Below are 23,854 nucleotides of genomic sequence, written 5' to 3'. Positions count from 1 at the left end.
CAACCTGCCTTGGTGCTGTCTGATGGGTGTGAAGGCTGGTCTGGGCTGCCCCCCCCCCCCCCCACACCCCGACCGTCTACACCACCGCCACCCCAGGGATCCGATGGGACCATGTGATGGAATGGCCAGCTCGAATGCAGGGATCACCCAGGTGGACGGTGGAAAGTGCTACTGTGGGCAGGAGTCAGACGTTGGCATGTGTTGCAGAGCATCAGAGCTAATCACAGAGTGGTTTGTCATCACCCTCCATCCCATGGACCAGACCCGGCGCTACTGCCAACCAACCCAGGGCTCACACCCCTTAGTGAGGGCGGCGAGGGGGAAGACAGCGAGCCGGAGGGTGGCGAGGGGGGGAGACAGCGAGCCGGAGGGCGGCGAGGGGGGGAGACAGCGAGCAGGAGGGCGGCGAGGGGGGAAGACAGCGAGCCGGAGGGCGGCGAGGGGGGGAGACAGCGAGCAGGAGGGCGGCGAGGGGGGGAGACAGCGAGCTGGAGGGTGCCGAGGGGGGGAGACAGCGAGCTGGAGGGCGGCGAGGGGGGGAGACAGCGAGCCGGAGGGCGGCGAGGGGGGGAGACAGCGAGCCGGAGGGCGGCGAGCGGGAGGGACAGCGAGCCGGAGGGCGGCGAGGGGGGGAGACAGCGAACCAGAGGGTCGGCGAGGGGGGGAGACAGCGAGCTGGAGGGCGGCGAGGGGGGCAGACAGCGAGCTGGTGGGCGGCGAGCGGGAGGGAGAGCGAGCCGGAGGGCGGCGAGGGGGGGGGGGAGACAGCGAGCCGGAAGGTCGGCGAGGGGGAGAGACAGCGAGGCGGAGGGCCGGCGAGAGGGAAATACAGCCAGCCGTAGGGCCGGCGAGCGGGAGAGACAGCGAGCCGGAGGGTCGGCGAGCAGGAGAGACAGCGAGCCGGAGGGCCAGCGAGAGGAAAAGACAGCGAGCGGGAGGGCCGGCGAGAGGAAAAGACAGCGAGCCGGAGGGCCGGCTAGCGGAAGACTGCGAACCGGAGGGTCGGCGAGCGGGAGAAACAGCGAGCCGGAGGGTCGGCGAGAGGAAAAGACAGCGAGCCGGCGGGTCGGCGAGCGGGAGAGACAGCGAGCCAGAGGGCCGGCGAGCGGGAGAGACAGCGAGCCGGAGGGCCGTGAGCGGGAGAGACAGCGAGCCGGAGGGTCGGCGAGCGGGAGAGACAGCGAGCCGGAGGGCCGGCGAGCGGGAGAGACAGCGAGCCGGAGGGCCGGCGAGCGGGAGAGACAGCGAGCCGGAGGGTCGGCGAGCGGGAGAGACAGCGAGCGGGAGAGACAGCGAGCCGGAGGGTTGGCGAGCGGGAGAAACAGCGAGCCGGAGGGCCAGCGAGCGGGAGAGTCAGCGAGGCGGAGGCCCGGCGTGCTGGAGAGACAGCAAGCGGGAGGGCCGGCGAGCGGGAGAGACAGCGAGCCGGCGGGCCGGCGAGCGGGAGAGTCAGCGAGCCGGAGGGTCGGCGAGAGGGAGAGACAGCGAGCCGGAGGGTCGGCGAGCGGAGAGTCAGCGAGCCGGAGGGTCGGCGAGCGGGAGAGACAGCAAGCCGGAGGCCTGGCGTGCTGGAGAGACAGTGAGCCGGAGGGCCGGCTAGCGGAGAGACAGCGAGCCGGAGGGCCGGCGAGCGGGAGGGTCAGCGAGCCGGAGGGTCGGCGAGCGGAGAGACAGCGAGCCGGAGGGTCGGCGAGCGGGAGAATCAGCGAGCCGGAGGGTCGGCGAGCGGGAGAGACAGCGAGCCGGAGGGTCGGCGAGCGGGAGAGACAGCGAGCCGGAGGGTCGGCGAGCGGGAGAGACAGCGAGCCGGAGGGTCGGCGAGCGGGAGAGACAGCGAGCCGGAGGGTCGGCGAGCGGGAGAGACAGCGAGCCGGAGGGTCGGCGAGCGGGAGAGACAGCGAGCCGGAGGGCCGGCGAGCGGGAGAGACAGCGAGCCGGAGGGCCGGCGAGCGGGAGGGTCAGCTAGCCGGAGGGTCGGCGAGCGGAGAGACAGCGAGCCGGAGGGTTGGCGAGCGGAGAGACTGCGAGCGGGAGGGTCGGCACAGGGGAGAATCAGCGAGCCGGAGGGTCGGCGAGCGGAGAGACAGCGAGCGGGAGGGCCGGCGAGCGGGAGAGACAGCGAGCGGGAGGGCCGGCGAGCGGAGAGACTGCGAGCCGGAGGGTCGGCGAGAGGGAGAGACAGCGAGCGGGAGGGCCGGCGAGCGGAGAGACTGCGAGCGGAGAGACAGCGAGCCGGAGGGCCGGCGAGAGGGAGAGACAGCGAGCCGGAGGGTCGGCGAGCGGGAGAGACAGCGAGCCGGAGGGTCGGCGAGCGGGAGAGACAGCGAGCCGGAGGGTCGGCGAGCGGGAGAGACAGCGAGCCGGAGGGCCGGCTAGCGGAGAGACTGCGAGCCGGAGGGTCGGCGAGCGGGAGAGACAGCGAGCCGGAGGGCCGGCGAGCGGGAGAGACAGCGAGCCGGAGGGCTGGCGAGCGGGAGGGTCAGCGAGCCGGAGGGTCGGCGAGCGGAGAGACAGCGAGCCGGAGGGTTGGCGAGCGGAGAGACTGCGAGCGAGAGGGTCGGCACAGGGGAGAATCAGCGAGCCGGAGGGCCGGCGAGCGGGAGAGTCAGCGAGCCGGGGGGTCGGCGAGCGGAGAGACAGTGAGCCGGAGGGTCGGCGAGCGGGAGAGACAGCGAGCCGGAGGGTCGGCGAGCGGAGAGACAGCGAGCCGGAGGGTCGGCGAGCGGGAGAGACAGCGAGCCGGAGGGCCGGCGAGCGGGAGAGACAGCGAGCCGGAGGGCCGGCGAGCGGAGAGACAGCGAGCCGGAGGGTCGGCGAGCGGAGAGACAGTGAGCCGGAGGGTCGGCGAGCGGAGAGACAGCGAGCCGGAGGGTCGGCGAGTGGGAGAGTCAGCGAGCCGGAGGGTCGGCGAGCGGAGAGACAGCGAGCCGGAGGGTCGGCGAGCGGAGAGACAGCGAGCCGGAGGGTCGGCGAGCGGAGAGACAGCGAGCCGGAGGGTCGGCGAGCGGAGAGACAGCGAGCCGGAGGGCCGGCGAGCGGGAGAGACAGCGAGCCGGAGGGTCGGCGAGCGGGAGAGACAGCGAGCCGGAGGGTCGGCGAGCGGAGAGACAGCGAGCCGGAGGGCCGGCGAGCGGGAGAGACAACGAGCCGGAGGGTCGGCGAGCGGAGAGACAGCGAGCGGGAGGGCCGGCGAGCGGGAGAGACAGCGAGCGGGAGGGCCGGCGAGCGGAGAGACTGCGAGCCGGAGGGTCGGCGAGAGGGAGAGACAGCGAGCGGGAGGGCCGGCGAGCGGAGAGACTGCGAGCGGAGAGACAGCGAGCCGGAGGGCCGGCGAGAGGGAGAGACAGCGAGCCGGAGGGTTGGCGAGCGGGAGAGACAGCGAGCCGGAGGGTCGGTGAGCGGGAGAGACAGCGAGCCGGAGGGCCGGCGAGCGGGAGAGACAGCGAGCCGGAGGGTCGGCGAGCGGAGAGACAGCGAGCGGGGGGGCCGGCGAGCGGGAGGGCCGGCGAGAGGGAGAGACAGCGAGCGGGAGGGCCGGCGAGCGGAGAGACAGCGAGCGGGAGGGCCGGCGAGAGGGAGAGACAGCGAGCGGGAGGGCCGGCGAGAGGGAGAGACAGCGAGCCGGAGGGTCGGCGAGCGGGAGAGACAGCGAGCGGGAGGGTCGGCGAGCAGGAGAGACAGCGAGCCGGCGAGAGGAAAAGACAGCGAGCCGGAGGGCCGGCGAGCGGGAGAGACAGCGAGCCGGAGGGCCGGCGAGCGGGAGGGTCAGCGAGCCGGAGGGCTGGCGAGCGGGAGAAACAGCGAGCGGGAGGGCTGGCCAGCGGGAGAGACAGCGAGCGGGAGGGCCGGCGAGCGGGAGAGACAGCGAGCCGGAGGGTCGGCGAGCGGGAGAGACAGCGAGCCGGAGGGCCGGCGAGCGGGAGAGACAGCGAGCCGGAGGGCCGGCGAGCGGGAGAGACAGCGAGCCGGAGGGCCGGCGAGCGGGAGGGTCAGCGAGCCGGAGGGCTGGCGAGCGGGAGAGACAGCGAGCGGGAGGGCTGGCGAGCGGGAGAGACAGCGAGCCGGAGGGCCGGCGAGCGGAGAGACAGCGAGCCGGGGGGTCGGCGAGCGGGAGTGACAGCGAGCCGGAGGGTCGGCGAGCGGAGAGACAGCGAGCGGGAGGGTCGGTGAGCAGGAGGGTCAGCGAGCCGGAGGGCTGGCGAGCGGGAGAGACAGCGAGCGGGAGGGCCGGCGAGCGGAGAGACAGCGAGCCGGGGGGTCGGCGAGCGGGAGTGACAGCGAGCCGGAGGGTCGGCGAGCGGAGAGACAGCGAGCGGGAGGGTCGGCGAGCGGGAGAGACAGCGAGCCGGAGGGTTGGCGAGCGGAGAGAGAGCGAGCCGGAGGGCCGGCGAGCGGGAGAGACAGCGAGCCGGAGTGTTGACGAGCGGAGAGACAGCGAGCCGGAGGGTCGGCGAGCGGAGAGACAGCGAGCCGGAGGGCTGGCGAGCGGAGAGACAGCGAGCCGGAGGGCTGGCGAGCCGAGAGGCAGCGAGCCGGAGGGCTGGCGAGCGGGAGAGACAGCGAGCCGGAGGGTTGGCGAGAGGAAAAGACAGCGAGCCGGAGGGCCGGCGAGCGGGAGAGACAGCGAGCCGGAGGGTCGGCGTGCGGGAGAGACAGCGAGCCGGAGGGTTGGCGAGCGGAGAGACAGCGAGCCGGAGGGTTGGCGAGAGGAAAAGACAGCGAGCCGGAGGGCCGGCGAGCGGAGAGACAGCGAGCCGGAGGGCCGGCGAGCGGGAGAGACAGCGAGCGAGAGGGTCGGCGAGCGGGAGAGTCAGCGAGCCGGAGGGCCGGCGAGTGGGAGAGTCAGCGAGCCGGAGGGTCGGCGAGCGGAGAGACAGCGAGCCGGAGGGTCGGCGAGCGGAGAGACAACGAGCTGGAGGGTCGGCGAGCAGGAGAGACAGCGAGCCGGAGGGTCGGCGAGCGGAGAGACAGCGAGCGGGAGGGCCGGCGAGCGGGAGAGTCAGCGAGCCGGAGGGTCGGCGAGCGGGAGAGTCAGCGAGCCGGAGGGCCGGCGAGCGGGAGAGACAGCGAGCGGGAGAGACACCGAGCCGGAGGGCCGGCGAGCGGGAGAGTCAGCGAGCGGGAGGGTCGGCGAGCGGGAGAGTCAGCGAGCCGGAGGGCCGGCGAGCGGGAGAGACAGAGAGCCGGAGGGCCGGCGAGCGGGAAAGACAGCGAGCCGGAGGGCCGGCGAGCGGGAGGTTCAGCGGGCCGGAGGGTCGGCGAGCGGGAGGGTCGGCGAGCGGGAGAGACAGCGAACGGGTGGGTCAGCGAGCGGGGGGGTCGGCGAGCGGGAGGGTCGGCGAGCGGAAGAGACAGCGAGCGGGGGGGGTCGGCGAGCGGGAGGGCCGGCGAGCGGGAGGGCCGGCGAGCGGGGGGGTCGGCGAGCGGGGGGGTCGGCGAGCGGGAGGGTCGGCGAGCGGGAGAGACAGCGAGCGGGAGGGTCGGCGAGCAGGAGAGACAGCGAGCGGGAGAGACGGCGAGCGGGAGGGTCGGCGAGCGGGAGAGACAGCGAGCCGGAGGGTCGGCGAGCGGGGGGGGTCGGCGAGCGGGAGAGACAGCGAGCGGAGAGACAGCGAGCCGGAGGGTCGGCACAGGGGAGAGTCAGCGAGCCGGAGAGTTGGCGAGCGGGAGAGACAGCGAGCCGGAGGGCCGGCGAGCGGGAGAGACAGCGAGCCGGGGGGCCGGCGAGCGGGAGAGACAGCGAGCCGGAGGGTTGGCGAGCGGGAGAGACAGCGAGCGGGAGTCCCGGCGTGCTGGAGAGACAGCGAGCCGGAGGGTTGGCGAGCGGGAGAGACAGCGAGCCGGAGGGCCGGCGAGCGGGAGAGACAGCGAGCCGGAGGGTCGGCGAGCGGGAGAGACAGCGAGCCGGAGGGTCGGCGAGCGGAGAGACAGCGAGCCGGAGGGCCGGCGAGCGGGAGAGACAACGAGCCGGAGGGTCGGCGAGCGGAGAGACAGCGAGCGGGAGGGCCGGCGAGCGGGAGAGACAGCGAGCGGGAGGGCCGGCGAGCGGAGAGACTGCGAGCCGGAGGGTCGGCGAGAGGGAGAGACAGCGAGCGGGAGGGCCGGCGAGCGGAGAGACTGCGAGCGGAGAGACAGCGAGCCGGAGGGCCGGCGAGAGGGAGAGACAGCGAGCCGGAGGGTTGGCGAGCGGGAGAGACAGCGAGCCGGAGGGTCGGTGAGCGGGAGAGACAGCGAGCCGGAGGGCCGGCGAGCGGGAGAGACAGCGAGCCGGAGGGTCGGCGAGCGGAGAGACAGCGAGCGGGGGGGCCGGCGAGCGGGAGGGCCGGCGAGAGGGAGAGACAGCGAGCGGGAGGGCCGGCGAGCGGAGAGACAGCGAGCGGGAGGGCCGGCGAGAGGGAGAGACAGCGAGCGGGAGGGCCGGCGAGAGGGAGAGACAGCGAGCCGGAGGGTCGGCGAGCGGGAGAGACAGCGAGCGGGAGGGTCGGCGAGCAGGAGAGACAGCGAGCCGGCGAGAGGAAAAGACAGCGAGCCGGAGGGCCGGCGAGCGGGAGAGACAGCGAGCCGGAGGGCCGGCGAGCGGGAGGGTCAGCGAGCCGGAGGGCTGGCGAGCGGGAGAAACAGCGAGCGGGAGGGCTGGCCAGCGGGAGAGACAGCGAGCGGGAGGGCCGGCGAGCGGGAGAGACAGCGAGCCGGAGGGTCGGCGAGCGGGAGAGACAGCGAGCCGGAGGGCCGGCGAGCGGGAGAGACAGCGAGCCGGAGGGCCGGCGAGCGGGAGAGACAGCGAGCCGGAGGGCCGGCGAGCGGGAGGGTCAGCGAGCCGGAGGGCTGGCGAGCGGGAGAGACAGCGAGCGGGAGGGCTGGCGAGCGGGAGAGACAGCGAGCCGGAGGGCCGGCGAGCGGAGAGACAGCGAGCCGGGGGGTCGGCGAGCGGGAGTGACAGCGAGCCGGAGGGTCGGCGAGCGGAGAGACAGCGAGCGGGAGGGTCGGTGAGCAGGAGGGTCAGCGAGCCGGAGGGCTGGCGAGCGGGAGAGACAGCGAGCGGGAGGGCCGGCGAGCGGAGAGACAGCGAGCCGGGGGGTCGGCGAGCGGGAGTGACAGCGAGCCGGAGGGTCGGCGTGCGGAGAGACAGCGAGCGGGAGGGTCGGCGAGCGGGAGAGACAGCGAGCCGGAGGGTTGGCGAGCGGAGAGAGAGCGAGCCGGAGGGCCGGCGAGCGGGAGAGACAGCGAGCCGGAGTGTTGACGAGCGGAGAGACAGCGAGCCGGAGGGTCGGCGAGCGGAGAGACAGCGAGCCGGAGGGCTGGCGAGCGGAGAGACAGCGAGCCGGAGGGCTGGCGAGCCGAGAGGCAGCGAGCCGGAGGGCTGGCGAGCGGGAGAGACAGCGAGCCGGAGGGTTGGCGAGAGGAAAAGACAGCGAGCCGGAGGGCCGGCGAGCGGGAGAGACAGCGAGCCGGAGGGTCGGCGTGCGGGAGAGACAGCGAGCCGGAGGGTTGGCGAGCGGAGAGACAGCGAGCCGGAGGGTTGGCGAGAGGAAAAGACAGCGAGCCGGAGGGCCGGCGAGCGGAGAGACAGCGAGCCGGAGGGCCGGCGAGCGGGAGAGACAGCGAGCGAGAGGGTCGGCGAGCGGGAGAGTCAGCGAGCCGGAGGGCCGGCGAGTGGGAGAGTCAGCGAGCCGGAGGGTCGGCGAGCGGAGAGACAGCGAGCCGGAGGGTCGGCGAGCGGAGAGACAACGAGCTGGAGGGTCGGCGAGCAGGAGAGACAGCGAGCCGGAGGGTCGGCGAGCGGAGAGACAGCGAGCGGGAGGGCCGGCGAGCGGGAGAGTCAGCGAGCCGGAGGGTCGGCGAGCGGGAGAGTCAGCGAGCCGGAGGGCCGGCGAGCGGGAGAGACAGCGAGCGGGAGAGACACCGAGCCGGAGGGCCGGCGAGCGGGAGAGTCAGCGAGCGGGAGGGTCGGCGAGCGGGAGAGTCAGCGAGCCGGAGGGCCGGCGAGCGGGAGAGACAGAGAGCCGGAGGGCCGGCGAGCGGGAAAGACAGCGAGCCGGAGGGCCGGCGAGCGGGAGGTTCAGCGGGCCGGAGGGTCGGCGAGCGGGAGGGTCGGCGAGCGGGAGAGACAGCGAACGGGTGGGTCAGCGAGCGGGGGGGTCGGCGAGCGGGAGGGTCGGCGAGCGGAAGAGACAGCGAGCGGGGGGGGTCGGCGAGCGGGAGGGCCGGCGAGCGGGAGGGCCGGCGAGCGGGGGGGTCGGCGAGCGGGGGGGTCGGCGAGCGGGAGGGTCGGCGAGCGGGAGAGACAGCGAGCGGGAGGGTCGGCGAGCAGGAGAGACAGCGAGCGGGAGAGACGGCGAGCGGGAGGGTCGGCGAGCGGGAGAGACAGCGAGCCGGAGGGTCGGCGAGCGGGGGGGGTCGGCGAGCGGGAGAGACAGCGAGCGGAGAGACAGCGAGCCGGAGGGTCGGCACAGGGGAGAGTCAGCGAGCCGGAGAGTTGGCGAGCGGGAGAGACAGCGAGCCGGAGGGCCGGCGAGCGGGAGAGACAGCGAGCCGGGGGGCCGGCGAGCGGGAGAGACAGCGAGCCGGAGGGTTGGCGAGCGGGAGAGACAGCGAGCGGGAGTCCCGGCGTGCTGGAGAGACAGCGAGCCGGAGGGTTGGCGAGCGGGAGAGACAGCGAGCCGGAGGGCCGGCGAGCGGGAGAGACAGCGAGCCGGAGGGTCGGCGAGCGGGAGAGACAGCGAGCCGGAGGGTCGGCGAGCGGAGAGACAGCGAGCCGGAGGGCCGGCGAGCGGGAGAGACAACGAGCCGGAGGGTCGGCGAGCGGAGAGACAGCGAGCGGGAGGGCCGGCGAGCGGGAGAGACAGCGAGCGGGAGGGCCGGCGAGCGGAGAGACTGCGAGCCGGAGGGTCGGCGAGAGGGAGAGACAGCGAGCGGGAGGGCCGGCGAGCGGAGAGACTGCGAGCGGAGAGACAGCGAGCCGGAGGGCCGGCGAGAGGGAGAGACAGCGAGCCGGAGGGTTGGCGAGCGGGAGAGACAGCGAGCCGGAGGGTCGGTGAGCGGGAGAGACAGCGAGCCGGAGGGCCGGCGAGCGGGAGAGACAGCGAGCCGGAGGGTCGGCGAGCGGAGAGACAGCGAGCGGGGGGGCCGGCGAGCGGGAGGGCCGGCGAGAGGGAGAGACAGCGAGCGGGAGGGCCGGCGAGCGGAGAGACAGCGAGCGGGAGGGCCGGCGAGAGGGAGAGACAGCGAGCGGGAGGGCCGGCGAGAGGGAGAGACAGCGAGCCGGAGGGTCGGCGAGCGGGAGAGACAGCGAGCGGGAGGGTCGGCGAGCAGGAGAGACAGCGAGCCGGCGAGAGGAAAAGACAGCGAGCCGGAGGGCCGGCGAGCGGGAGAGACAGCGAGCCGGAGGGCCGGCGAGCGGGAGGGTCAGCGAGCCGGAGGGCTGGCGAGCGGGAGAAACAGCGAGCGGGAGGGCTGGCCAGCGGGAGAGACAGCGAGCGGGAGGGCCGGCGAGCGGGAGAGACAGCGAGCCGGAGGGTCGGCGAGCGGGAGAGACAGCGAGCCGGAGGGCCGGCGAGCGGGAGAGACAGCGAGCCGGAGGGCCGGCGAGCGGGAGAGACAGCGAGCCGGAGGGCCGGCGAGCGGGAGGGTCAGCGAGCCGGAGGGCTGGCGAGCGGGAGAGACAGCGAGCGGGAGGGCTGGCGAGCGGGAGAGACAGCGAGCCGGAGGGCCGGCGAGCGGAGAGACAGCGAGCCGGGGGGTCGGCGAGCGGGAGTGACAGCGAGCCGGAGGGTCGGCGAGCGGAGAGACAGCGAGCGGGAGGGTCGGTGAGCAGGAGGGTCAGCGAGCCGGAGGGCTGGCGAGCGGGAGAGACAGCGAGCGGGAGGGCCGGCGAGCGGAGAGACAGCGAGCCGGGGGGTCGGCGAGCGGGAGTGACAGCGAGCCGGAGGGTCGGCGAGCGGAGAGACAGCGAGCGGGAGGGTCGGCGAGCGGGAGAGACAGCGAGCCGGAGGGTTGGCGAGCGGAGAGAGAGCGAGCCGGAGTGTTGACGAGCGGAGAGACAGCGAGCCGGAGGGTCGGCGAGCGGAGAGACAGCGAGCCGGAGGGCTGGCGAGCGGAGAGACAGCGAGCCGGAGGGCTGGCGAGCCGAGAGGCAGCGAGCCGGAGGGCTGGCGAGCGGGAGAGACAGCGAGCCGGAGGGTTGGCGAGCGGGAGAGACAGCGAGCCGGAGGGCCGGCGAGCGGAGAGACAGCGAGCCGGGGGGTCGGCGAGCGGGAGTGACAGCGAGCCGGAGGGTCGGCGAGCGGAGAGACAGCGAGCGGGAGGGTCGGTGAGCAGGAGGGTCAGCGAGCCGGAGGGCTGGCGAGCGGGAGAGACAGCGAGCGGGAGGGCCGGCGAGCGGAGAGACAGCGAGCCGGGGGGTCGGCGAGCGGGAGTGACAGCGAGCCGGAGGGTCGGCGAGCGGAGAGACAGCGAGCGGGAGGGTCGGCGAGCGGGAGAGACAGCGAGCCGGAGGGTTGGCGAGCGGAGAGAGAGCGAGCCGGAGGGCCGGCGAGCGGGAGAGACAGCGAGCCGGAGTGTTGACGAGCGGAGAGACAGCGAGCCGGAGGGTCGGCGAGCGGAGAGACAGCGAGCCGGAGGGCTGGCGAGCGGAGAGACAGCGAGCCGGAGGGCTGGCGAGCCGAGAGGCAGCGAGCCGGAGGGCTGGCGAGCGGGAGAGACAGCGAGCCGGAGGGTTGGCGAGAGGAAAAGACAGCGAGCCGGAGGGCCGGCGAGCGGGAGAGACAGCGAGCCGGAGGGTCGGCGTGCGGGAGAGACAGCGAGCCGGAGGGTTGGCGAGCGGAGAGACAGCGAGCCGGAGGGTTGGCGAGAGGAAAAGACAGCGAGCCGGAGGGCCGGCGAGCGGAGAGACAGCGAGCCGGAGGGCCGGCGAGCGGGAGAGACAGCGAGCGAGAGGGTCGGCGAGCGGGAGAGTCAGCGAGCCGGAGGGCCGGCGAGTGGGAGAGTCAGCGAGCCGGAGGGTCGGCGAGCGGAGAGACAGCGAGCCGGAGGGTCGGCGAGCGGAGAGACAACGAGCTGGAGGGTCGGCGAGCAGGAGAGACAGCGAGCCGGAGGGTCGGCGAGCGGAGAGACAGCGAGCGGGAGGGCCGGCGAGCGGGAGAGTCAGCGAGCCGGAGGGTCGGCGAGCGGGAGAGTCAGCGAGCCGGAGGGCCGGCGAGCGGGAGAGACAGCGAGCGGGAGAGACACCGAGCCGGAGGGCCGGCGAGCGGGAGAGTCAGCGAGCGGGAGGGTCGGCGAGCGGGAGAGTCAGCGAGCCGGAGGGCCGGCGAGCGGGAGAGACAGAGAGCCGGAGGGCCGGCGAGCGGGAAAGACAGCGAGCCGGAGGGCCGGCGAGCGGGAGGTTCAGCGGGCCGGAGGGTCGGCGAGCGGGAGGGTCGGCGAGCGGGAGAGACAGCGAACGGGTGGGTCAGCGAGCGGGGGGGTCGGCGAGCGGGAGGGTCGGCGAGCGGAAGAGACAGCGAGCGGGGGGGGTCGGCGAGCGGGAGGGCCGGCGAGCGGGAGGGCCGGCGAGCGGGGGGGTCGGCGAGCGGGGGGGTCGGCGAGCGGGAGGGTCGGCGAGCGGGAGAGACAGCGAGCGGGAGGGTCGGCGAGCAGGAGAGACAGCGAGCGGGAGAGACGGCGAGCGGGAGGGTCGGCGAGCGGGAGAGACAGCGAGCCGGAGGGTCGGCGAGCGGGGGGGGTCGGCGAGCGGGAGAGACAGCGAGCGGAGAGACAGCGAGCCGGAGGGTCGGCACAGGGGAGAGTCAGCGAGCCGGAGAGTTGGCGAGCGGGAGAGACAGCGAGCCGGAGGGCCGGCGAGCGGGAGAGACAGCGAGCCGGGGGGCCGGCGAGCGGGAGAGACAGCGAGCCGGAGGGTTGGCGAGCGGGAGAGACAGCGAGCGGGAGTCCCGGCGTGCTGGAGAGACAGCGAGCCGGAGGGTTGGCGAGCGGGAGAGACAGCGAGCCGGAGAGCCGGCGAGCGGGAGAGACAGCGAGCGGGAGGCCCGGCGAGCGGACAGACAGCGAGCCGGAGGGCCGGCGAGCGGGAGAGACAGCGAGCCGGAGGGTCGGCAAGCGGGAGAGACAGCGAGCGGGAGGCCCGGCGTGCTGGAGAGATAGCGAGCCGGAGGGTTGGCGAGCGGGAGAGACAGCGAGCCGGAGAGCCGGCGAGCGGGAGAGACAGCGAGCCGGAGGGCCGGCGAGCGGGAGAGACAGCGAGCCGGGGGGCCGGCGAGCGGGAGAGACAGCGAGCCGGAGGGTTGGCGAGCGGGAGAGACAGCGAGCGGGAGTCCCGGCGTGCTGGAGAGACAGCGAGCCGGAGGGTTGGCGAGCGGGAGAGACAGCGAGCCGGAGAGCCGGCGAGCGGGAGAGACAGCGAGCGGGAGGCCCGGCGAGCGGACAGACAGCGAGCCGGAGGGTCGGCGTGCGGGAGAGACAGCGAGCCGGAGGGTTGGCGAGCGGAGAGACAGCGAGCCGGAGGGTTGGCGAGAGGAAAAGACAGCGAGCCGGAGGGCCGGCGAGCGGAGAGACAGCGAGCCGGAGGGCCGGCGAGCGGGAGAGACAGCGAGCGAGAGGGTCGGCGAGCGGGAGAGTCAGCGAGCCGGAGGGCCGGCGAGTGGGAGAGTCAGCGAGCCGGAGGGTCGGCGAGCGGAGAGACAGCGAGCCGGAGGGTCGGCGAGCGGAGAGACAACGAGCTGGAGGGTCGGCGAGCAGGAGAGACAGCGAGCCGGAGGGTCGGCGAGCGGAGAGACAGCGAGCGGGAGGGCCGGCGAGCGGGAGAGTCAGCGAGCCGGAGGGTCGGCGAGCGGGAGAGTCAGCGAGCCGGAGGGCCGGCGAGCGGGAGAGACAGCGAGCGGGAGAGACACCGAGCCGGAGGGCCGGCGAGCGGGAGAGTCAGCGAGCGGGAGGGTCGGCGAGCGGGAGAGTCAGCGAGCCGGAGGGCCGGCGAGCGGGAGAGACAGAGAGCCGGAGGGCCGGCGAGCGGGAGAGACAGCGAGCCGGAGGGCCGGCGAGCGGGAGGTTCAGCGGGCCGGAGGGTCGGCGAGCGGGAGGGTCGGCGAGCGGGAGAGACAGCGAACGGGTGGGTCAGCGAGCGGGGGGGTCGGCGAGCGGGAGGGTCGGCGAGCGGAAGAGACAGCGAGCGGGGGGGGTCGGCGAGCGGGAGGGCCGGCGAGCGGGAGGGCCGGCGAGCGGGGGGGTCGGCGAGCGGGGGGGTCGGCGAGCGGGAGGGTCGGCGAGCGGGAGAGACTGCGAGCGGGAGGGTCGGCGAGCAGGAGAGACAGCGAGCGGGAGAGACGGCGAGCGGGAGGGTCGGCGAGCGGGAGAGACAGCGAGCCGGAGGGTCGGCGAGCGGGGGGGGTCGGCGAGCGGGAGAGACAGCGAGCGGAGAGACAGCGAGCCGGAGGGTCGGCACAGGGGAGAGTCAGCGAGCCGGAGAGTTGGCGAGCGGGAGAGACAGCGAGCCGGAGGGCCGGCGAGCGGGAGAGACAGCGAGCCGGGGGGCCGGCGAGCGGGAGAGACAGCGAGCCGGAGGGTTGGCGAGCGGGAGAGACAGCGAGCGGGAGTCCCGGCGTGCTGGAGAGACAGCGAGCCGGAGGGTTGGCGAGCGGGAGAGACAGCGAGCCGGAGAGCCGGCGAGCGGGAGAGACAGCGAGCGGGAGGCCCGGCGAGCGGACAGACAGCGAGCCGGAGGGCCGGCGAGCGGGAGAGACAGCGAGCCGGAGGGTCGGCAAGCGGGAGAGACAGCGAGCGGGAGGCCCGGCGTGCTGGAGAGATAGCGAGCCGGAGGGTTGGCGAGCGGGAGAGACAGCGAGCCGGAGAGCCGGCGAGCGGGAGAGACAGCGAGCCGGAGGGCCGGCGAGCGGGAGAGACAGCGAGCCGGGGGGCCGGCGAGCGGGAGAGACAGCGAGCCGGAGGGTTGGCGAGCGGGAGAGACAGCGAGCGGGAGTCCCGGCGTGCTGGAGAGACAGCGAGCCGGAGGGTTGGCGAGCGGGAGAGACAGCGAGCCGGAGAGCCGGCGAGCGGGAGAGACAGCGAGCGGGAGGCCCGGCGAGCGGACAGACAGCGAGCCGGAGGGCCGGCGAGCGGGAGAGACAGCGAGCCGGAGGGTCGGCAAGCGGGAGAGACAGCGAGCGGGAGGCCCGGCGTGCTGGAGAGTTAGCGAGCCGGAGGGTTGGCGAGCGGGAGAGACAGCGAGCCGGAGAGCCGGCGAGCGGGAGAGACAGCGAGCGGGAGGCCCGGCGTGCTGGAGAGATAGCGAGCGGGAGGCCCGGCGTGCTGGAGAGACAGCGAGCCAGAAATCCGGCCAGCAGGAAACACAACAAGCTTGAGAGCCAGCCAGTGGGAGAAACAGCGAACAGTGGCAAGCCGGAGAGCTGGCAAGAGGGAGGGAAAACAAACCTCCTCGCCGAGTGGGAGGATTGATCAGCAGGAGCCACGGCCTGTGCCATGTTGTGTGGCTCGACCGCTGCAGGTCGTCGCCGTGTGCATGCGCGGCCAAGGACCCAGCTATTCTCCGCCCGTTTTTGGCGCGGAGCCAGAAGTTTCACCCGGCACTGCTGCTAGCCCTCACAGAACCCGGAATCGGTGAGGGTGCGGCGCTGATTTTGGCATCACAGAACGCTACAGTTCCCACGCCGGCGACGGCAGTTAGCCGTAAATTCGGAGAATCCAGCCCTGGTGCGGTGGGACGGAGAATCCCACCCAGGAATTTAGCAATATAAAGTATTTCATCTGTTTCTTTTCCAGTGTGAAATGTTGTACAGAACTTACAGCTTTTACTTTAGTTTTAATGAGGAAAATGTTACTTCCTTAAACTTGTTTCACTTCGGGTTGTACTTTTCACTCACATTTAAGCTAGGAGCAGCTCTCTATGCTGCATTTTGGTCTCTCCTGCACTTCCATAGTAGGTTTTGCTAAAGGTATGTTTACTTGGTCTCAATGCAGTGGAGCTTTTGTGATTTTCTTTTCCTTGTTGCTTTTGTACCATTTAGTTATCTGTTCGTTTTAAATCTCAAACTTTGGCACACCGCTTCATCGATGGACCGTGTTGGGAGGGAGGAGAATCCGGGAATTTCCTAACTGACATAAATAGGTTATTGTCCATAATATCAATTGCACCCACCTTACCGTTGCAAATTAGGTGCCCACCCTCTCATCTTGCAAATAACTCCAACTTGGAAGAGCCTGAAGGAATGTTAGGAGGCAATCCCAGAATAATTGCAGGGATCCCAAAGGATTTTGGGAAATAGGTGTACATTATCTAAATGCACATCATATTTTGATTCAGGCACAAAATGAACCATATATTTTCTTTCTTGTTGTCTCAGATATTCTTGAACTACAGAACAAAGAACATTGGCGAATGTTGGACAAACTTTACCTGAACAGCTTCTGGGGCAGTGTTGTTTTGACAATCATTTCAGTGAAACAATCCTACATACAATGATTCGGCATAAATTCAGGCAGGAATCTGCTACGTAACAAAACAATCCGTCTGGGCTGTTTCAAGCCGACAATAGTGGCATTCAAATTAAGTTTCAGAAAACTACTGAGAAAACCAGTTAGTCGAGATCACTGGCACGGCGGGAAGCTGTTGTCAAGCTGTATGCTGCTTCGGTTTGCTGTTATTAACTTGAATCACTTAAGTCCAAGGTTCATTTTCTTCTGAATGCACTGACCCAACCCGAGGTTTAATGTCGGTAAGCCTTTTTCATTTTCATGCTTTGGATTGACCTAGATTTTGTACACAATCGTTTGCTAAATCTCTTGACATTGTTCAAAACAGCATGTCTTAAATAAATACATCGTCTAGATTTGTATTGTATTTTTTTTAAATATTCAATTACACGGAAGGTTGTTTACATGTTCACCTGATCTTCTGTTTAATGATTGTGGTTACATAGTAACCAGAAAGAAAACCTACTCCGAGGTCACTCATTCTGACAGACTACCCTCTTTTCTATGCGTGCCTCAAATCAAAAAGTTATACCTTTTTATTTGAACCCCATATCCATTTATGTTTAAAACATGCATTGCTTCATTTTTTTCGTCATTGGTTTTAGAGTACTCATGCCAAACTTCTCATTACCTGGGGAAGTCACCCTCTCTAACAGTGCTCTTCTCTAAATACTTGTGGAAGTACATAAGTGATGTAAGCTGGCTTACACTCTCCCTCTTGAATGATAGCTACAGTCAGAAACTCAATGTGGAATAAATTGTTCACCTAAATCTGTGCTGTCTCATGCGGCACTGAATTGGTTTATCAACAAACCACTGCTGTTTAAATTCCAGAGCTTTACTTTGTCTTTTTAATTGCTTCAAGATAAATTTACATCTTCATAATTGATGAGCTTTCTTCACATTGTGTTTGGCCGCTGGTTATTTTGAAATCTTACACAAGCCTTTGTATTTCAATGTGCTACGTGTAAAATGGATATTATGGTCACCTAGTTTTGCCAAACAGATGAGTTATAATATGTTGAGCTTTTGCCTCATTTGAGCTAGGTGACCAAAGATTTTGAAGTTTTCACTCTTTTGTTACAAATTATTTTGTTACAAGAAGACAGCATTTGCAGTTGAATGGAAGATATATTCATATAATCCATAGAATCTCTTGGGTGCAGAAGGAGGCCATTCGGCCCATCAAGTCTGCACCGATGCTCTGAAAGGGAACCCAACCTAATCCCCCTCCCCTGCAATATCCCCAAATCCAACCGAACCTGCACATCATTGGACACCAACGGCCAAATTTTAGCATGGCCAATCCACCTAACCTGCATATCTTTGGACTGTAGGAGGAAACCCACGCAGACACCACACAGACAGTCACCCCTGGCTGGAATCAAACCTAATGGAAATTCATGACTAAAATTCAAGACATTAGGCCATAAATTGCTTTGATAAGCCAATGCATTGTATCTGCAGTCAGTTAGATTTACCGTTGCATGTTTAAGTTTTTAATTTTTTTTGTGGCAGGTTGTTGAATGTTTCAGGTGGTAACATTGCAGTGAGGCAAACTAAACATTTGGGACCTAAGTGAACAGGGAAACCTGCAGGGTACCTCCTAAACAGATCAGACTGAAGGATTGTGAAGTGAACAATGCAAAAATAGAGAAGTAAGTTTAAATTAGCGTGAATGAATTCAGTGTCAAATCAGGAATAAATAACGAAATGAAGCAAAAAGAAAAATTTGATTAAGAGACTGTAAAAAAAAGACAGAAAGGAAAAGATTTTCTTTATTAAAAAGGGTATGTAAAATTAGACATTTTAAAATCGCCAATAAAAAAATGAAAACCTGAAGAATGATATTCCACACTTGGATGAGTTAATTTTCAGTGCCAGATAGGTTGGCAGTTACTAACCAATACTTACCACATCATTAAAAGGATACTTCGACTCGAGTAGACAAAACCTAACTTTGTGGCAAGTTTTGTTACTCTTTATTGGCCAAATACAACTTCAAACCTCTCAATGCAATTTTACAGTGAGGCAATTCGCAAGATGCAAAGCTAATAGTGTGCCGGATTTTCTGGAGTTCTACAGCTGCCCTCAGTTGAAGTTGCTGTTGCACTTGCGCATAAATAACCGTGAATGCTATTTATCTCACTGTTACTTTGACAGTATATTATGGGCCAATGTGGTCAATGTCATTGCAACTAACAGATGGGTTTTTGGAAATGCAATCCATTACATTGCCAATCCAAGTTGAAGGGTTAATTCATGTTTTTGTGAAGTCCATTTTCGGTGGCGGATCTATTTGGTCGTGTGGGGCAAGTGTCACAACTCCCCTCACTCACTGCCCCCCAATCATTCAGAGGCTGGCCAATTTCTCTTTTGAGGACTGTCTCCATTTTGCACTTGGAAACCACTCTTATCCACTTTATCCTCCGGGTTTGGCCAGCAAGGTCAGTACGATTGACTATTGGGTTGTCAGACTAGGGAACTGAGCAATTTCAAGTTTCCAGCTCATTTCATTTCCTGCCAAGTGAATGAAATCTGGAATTCAACTGCCCCATCTCCAGCAGTTCTTGTGATGGTGATGCTCCCATAATGGTGTAACATAGGGAATTTCAGGAAACTGACCCAGCAACAATGAAGGAATTATTTTGGGCCAGGGTTTAGAGAAGTCCAAAGTATATCATGGAATCCACCTGACCCACAACTTTGAATAGATTTTGGTTATGGGGAGCACAAGGGCCCACTTTACAGCTGTGATGCAACAGAGAACTAGAAGTATTTTTAAACAAAACAATGTTTATCCTATGAATCCAGTTAAGTTTTATAAATCCACAGTAAACATCTTACCAACTACCAAAACTGATAATCCCCACAGATACAATACTCTATTGGTAACCCTTAGTAACTTTCCTAACAACATCCATAAGCTAAAACACTTTTTAACAAAGACAGTAGGTTTGAATTCTCTGCAGAAACAGGTATTACTTTGAAATCATCAAGTGATCTGGAGACATTCTTTCGAGAAAGAAAGATACACAGCTTCTTGTTTGAATGCAGCTCTCCAACTGAAAGCAAAACTAAACACAGAGCCAAAAAGCAACTTCCAGCTCAAAACAAAAGTAAAAAGCAGAGCAGAGCCCAGCTCCACCCACACAATGACATCACTGCAGCCATTTGATAAAGCACACTTTTCTTAAAGGGACAGTCACATGACACCTCCCCCCAAGATGGTTTCATTTTTCACCATTTCGCTTTTCTTTAAGAAATATTGACAGTGAATATACGTTTGTTTTTTAACAAAACAAAATACGCAAATATTTATAATAACATAGTCCATTTTAATTCTTCTTCCTGCAACTGGAATCCCTCTTGATTGATAGTCTCTTTGGACAAGAAGGTCTCTGCACGATCCATCCATTTCTCTTCGCCTAGGCGTTTCTCTTTGAAGTCAGATACTTTAGTTCAATCCGATCACAGAGCCCCTTGTAATTCTCCAACACAGGTGCATTGGTTATCACAGCCTTCAGGTAGTCAAATACCTGTTGACATTCTGCTGTCCGCTTAAATTTGCGATGCTTCTTTAGCAAGTCCGTCAGTGGGGAAACCACACTGTTAAAGTTCGGCAGATATTTCCGGTAAAATCCACTCATGCCAAGAAATTGCATTATTTCCCTTTGTGCCGAGGGTATTGGAAACTCCCCAATAACTTTTATTTTCCCATCCCGTGGGACCATTCGACTCTATCCGATTGTATGGCCAAGGAAAGTGACTTGGGCTTTTCCAAATTCACTTTTGGCTAGATTTACATCTAAACCCGCTTCCTGAAGTTGATCGAATAACTCCATCAGATACTTTAAATGTTCTTTCCATGTCTGACTGAAAATTACCAGATCGTCGATGTATACCGCACAATTGAGTAATCCTGAAATGACTTTGTTAGGTAACTATTGAAATGTGGCTGGGGTGTTTTACATGCCAAACAGCATAACTTTGAATTGGCATATACCATCTGGAGTCACAAAAACTGAAATCTTCTTCGCCCTTTCGGATAAAGGTACCTGCCAGTAACCCTTAAGTAAATCCAGTTTGGAAATAAAAGCTGATTGTCCCACCTTCTCAATGCAATCCTCCAAGCGTGGGATAGGATAAGAGTCCGTTCTTGTAACTGCATTAACCTTCCTATGGTCCACACACAACCATTGGGTACCATCCGGTTTCGGTACCATCACTATGGGTGAGCTCCATTGCCTGCAACCCACTTCAATTATGCCATTTTTAAGCATACTTTCAATTTCCTTGTTAACCTGTGCCAATTCTAAATTAAGTCTATATGGATGTTGTTTAATTGGAACAACATTTCCCACATCTACATCATGTATAGCCATTTTAGTACTTCCCAACTTATCTACACAAACTTGCCCATCATTAACTCTTTCAGGTCAGTTTGTTTTTCCTCTGGAAGGTAACTCAACAATTTATCCCAATTTTTAAGAACATCCTCGTTTTCCAATTTAATTTGAGGGATGTCAAATTCAAAGACATCTGGATTTGGTTTTTCACTTTGAGTTAGAATCATTAAAAACTCCTTTTGCGCTCCTTCCCTTTCAAAGTACTTTTTAAGCATATTCACATGACACACTCGGTGAGTTTTCCTTCCATCTGGCGTTCTTACCACATAATTCACCTTACTTAATTTCCTTTCAACCTGATAAAGTCCACAAAACCTTGCTTTTAAAGATTCACCTACCACTGGTAACAATACTAAAACTTTATCTCCACTGGCAAAACTACAAACTTTTGCCTTCTTGTCCACTACCCGTTTCATCACATGTTGTGCAACCTTTAAATGTTCACTAGCCAATTCCCCTGCTCTATTTAATCGTTCCCTAAAATTTGACACGTAATGAAATAATGTAAGTTCCAACTGCTCACTCACCAATTTTTCCTCAATCAATTTAAGTGGTCCTCTTACCTCATGATCAAAAATTAGTCCAAAAGGACTGAACTTGGTTGACTCATTAGGTGCATCCCCAATTGCAAACAGTACGAATGGAATTCCAGTATCCCAATCCTCTGAATTATCTTGACAATAAGCCGTCAACATTGTCTTTAATGTCTGATGCCACCTTTCTAACGCTCCCTGCGATTCTGGATGGTACGCGGTTGATTTAAATTGTTTTATTCCTAAGCTATCCATAACTCCTCTGAATAACCTTGAGGTAAAATTTGATCCTTGATCCGATTGTATTTCTGTGGGTAGTCCATATCTAGTAAAGAAATTAAGTAACTCCTCCACAATCTTTCTATCTGTAATATTGCGTACTGGAATGGCCTCTGGAAACCTAGTAGACACATCCATTATCGTGAAAAGGTATTGATTCCCACTTTTCGTTTTAGGAAGTGGTCCTATGCAATCAATTAGGACCCTTGTAAAAGGTTCCTCAAATGCTGGAATGGGTATTAAGAGTGCTGGTTTTATCACTGCTTAAGGTTTCCCTATCACTTGACATGTGTGACATGATAGACAAAATTTAACTACATCTTTATGTCGTCCAGGTTAATAAAAATGATTTTAGCTTGAGTTTTCCTTACACCCAAATGGCCTCCCACTGGTACCTAATGTGCTACTCGCAACCGGCTTCCTATACCCTACTGGCAATACCACTTGATCAACTTCTTCCCACTTTACATCCGCCTGCATATGTAAAGGTCTCCATTCTCTCATCAAGACATCACTTTTACGGCAATAAAATTATGGTATACACTCAGATTTCTCTTCTGTGTATGCTTTCTGATTCATCCGTTTCTATATCTTTCTATTGTAACTCCGCCAATTTTCCTGAACTAAAAATATATGCTTCATCCTCCACCTGTTCTTGTTCTTTTCCAACCATGTGATCAAAAATCGTTTCTGATAATTGAACCTCAACTCCATCTTCATTCTTTGATTTCTCCTCTTGTCTTAACCTGTGACTTTGCGACCTTCTTAATACACAATCCGGAAAAATCCCAGGATATTCGTTCTTCAACACTTCAGTTGACTGATTTTCCACTGGCTTATCAACCACAGTAGGCATCATTCCCACCTGTGATCCAGCTATATCGTTACTCAAGATAAACTGTATTCCTGAACAAGATAGTTTCTCTACTACTCCTACTACCACTTCACCACTCTTCACTGGACTTTCCAACCTTAACTTATATAATGGAACACTACTCTCCTCATCCTGAATTCCACATATTACATCCTTTTCTGGCAATATTCCTCCCAAACTACATAACTCCTCATCTCTTACCGTCAAAGATTGAATAGCTCCCATGTCTCTTAGAATTGTGACTTCTTTACCCCACCAAGCTTTCCGGTACACACGAGTAAACTTTACCCACACAAATAAATTCTTTAAAGGGATCTGGCACCTTCTTATCAATCACCTCTTGATCAGGCTGTACAATCGTTTGCACCTCCTTCGCTTCCCTTGGGCTTTCCTTTACCACTCTTAACAAACCCCACTGTCTTATCCCGTTTTACCACATCAGCCTTCCCAGTGCTTTTCTTCAACCACCAACACTGTGTATTTACATGCCTAGTTTATTACAGTGAAAACATCTGAAACTTTTCATTTCTTTTCCACCCTCCTGAATTTCTTTTTTAATCTGAGCTACACTCTCATTATTATCTCCCATCAGATCTCCTTTACCTCTGCCACTTGAGTATTTCTCTTTTCCCCAGTTTCTAACCCTCACAGGCTGAAACTGATGTCGGAAACCAAGCTTTGATTTACGATTAATTCATAATCATCTGCCATTTCTGCTGCTAACCTTGCAGTTTTAATCCTCTGCTATTCCACATGAGTTCTCACTAGAATCATAGAAGTTTACAGCATGGAAACAGGCCCTTCGGCCCAACCAGTCCATGCCGCCCAGTTTTTACCATTAAGCTAGTCCCAGTTGCCCGCACTTGGCCCATAACCCTCTATACCCATCTTACCCATGTAACTATCTAAATGCTTTTTAAAAGACACAATTGTACCCGCCTCGACTACTACCTCTGGCAGCCCATTCCAGACACTCACTACCCTCTGAGTGAAGAAATTGCCCCTCTAGGCCCTTCTGAATCTCTCCCCTCTCACCTTAAACCTATGCCCTCTAGTTTTAGACTCCCCTACCTTTGGGAAAAGATGTTGACTATCTACCTTATCTATGCCCCTCATTATTTTATAGACCTCTATAAGATCACCCCTAAGCCTCCTACGCTCCAGGGAAAAAAGTCCCAGTCTATCCAGCCTCACCTTATAACTCAAACCATCAAGTCCCGGCAACATCCTAGTAAATCTTTTCTGCACTCTTTCTAGTTTAATAATATCCTTTCTATAATAGGGTGACCAGAACTGCACACAGTATTCCAAGTGTGGCCGTACCAATGTCTTGTACAACTTCAACAAGACGTCCCAACTCCTGTATTCAATGTTCTGACCAATGAAACCAAGCATGCCGAATGCCTTCTTCACCACCCTGTCCACGTGCGACTCCACCTTCAAGGAGCTATGAACCTGTACTCCTAGATCTCTTTGTTCTATAACTCTCCCCAACGCCATACCATTAACTGAGTAGGTCCTGGCCTGATTCGATCTGCCAAAATGCATCACCTCACATTTATCTAAATTAAACTCCATCTGCCATTCGTCGGCCCACTGGCCTAGATCAAGATCCCGTTGCAATCCTAGATAACCTTCTTCACTATCCACTGTGCCACCAATCTTGGTGTCATCTGCAAACTTACTAACCATGCCTCCTAAATTCTCATCCAAATCATTAATATAAATCACAAATAACAGTGGACCCAGCACCGATCCCTGAGGCACACCACTGGTCACAGGCCGCCAGTTTGAAAAACAACCCTCTACAACCACCCTCTGCCTTCTGTCGTCCAGCCAATTTTGAATCCAATTGGCAACCTCACCCTGGATCCCGTGAGCTTTAACCTTCTGCAACAACCTACCATGCGGTACCTTGTCAAAGGCTTTGCTAAAGTCCATGTAGACAACGTCTACTGCACTGCCCTCATCTACCTTCTTGGTCACTCCCTCAAAAAACTCAATCAAATTTGTGAGACATGATTTTCCACGCACAAAGCCAATTCCTACATCAGGAATTGAATTTTTAAACTCCTCCAAAAGTATAATTTCTCTGAGAGCTTCATATGTTTGGTCTATTTTCAAAGCCCTTATCCACCTATCAAAATTACTTTGTTTGATCCTTTCAAACTCCATGTATGTTTGACCAGGTTCTTTCCTTAAATTTCTAAACCTTTTTGGCTGTAGGCTTCAGGCACTAGTTCATATGCACCCAAGATGGATTTTTTCACCTCCTCATACGT

The 23,854-nt window shown here is 61.1% G+C and overlaps 1 long non-coding RNA gene across 1 annotated transcript in view; it reads right to left on the bottom strand.

Annotated features, from left to right (window-relative positions):
• The window catches only part of LOC140426895 (uncharacterized), a 52,593-nt gene extending 36,874 nt beyond the window's left edge, over positions 1 to 15,719 (bottom strand). The window contains exon 1 of the long non-coding RNA XR_011948329.1: positions 15,401 to 15,719. This is a non-coding gene — a long non-coding RNA (uncharacterized lncRNA). The remainder of the gene's footprint in view (positions 1 to 15,400) is intronic.
• Between the last annotated feature and the right edge of the window lie 8,135 nt (positions 15,720 to 23,854).

Source organism: Scyliorhinus torazame, chromosome 7, assembly GCF_047496885.1.
Source record: "Scyliorhinus torazame isolate Kashiwa2021f chromosome 7, sScyTor2.1, whole genome shotgun sequence".
In the NCBI taxonomy this organism is placed as follows: domain Eukaryota; kingdom Metazoa; phylum Chordata; class Chondrichthyes; order Carcharhiniformes; family Scyliorhinidae; genus Scyliorhinus; species Scyliorhinus torazame.
The sequence above is the reverse complement of the archived record's forward strand: the minus strand, read 5'-3'. Positions and strand labels throughout refer to the sequence as shown.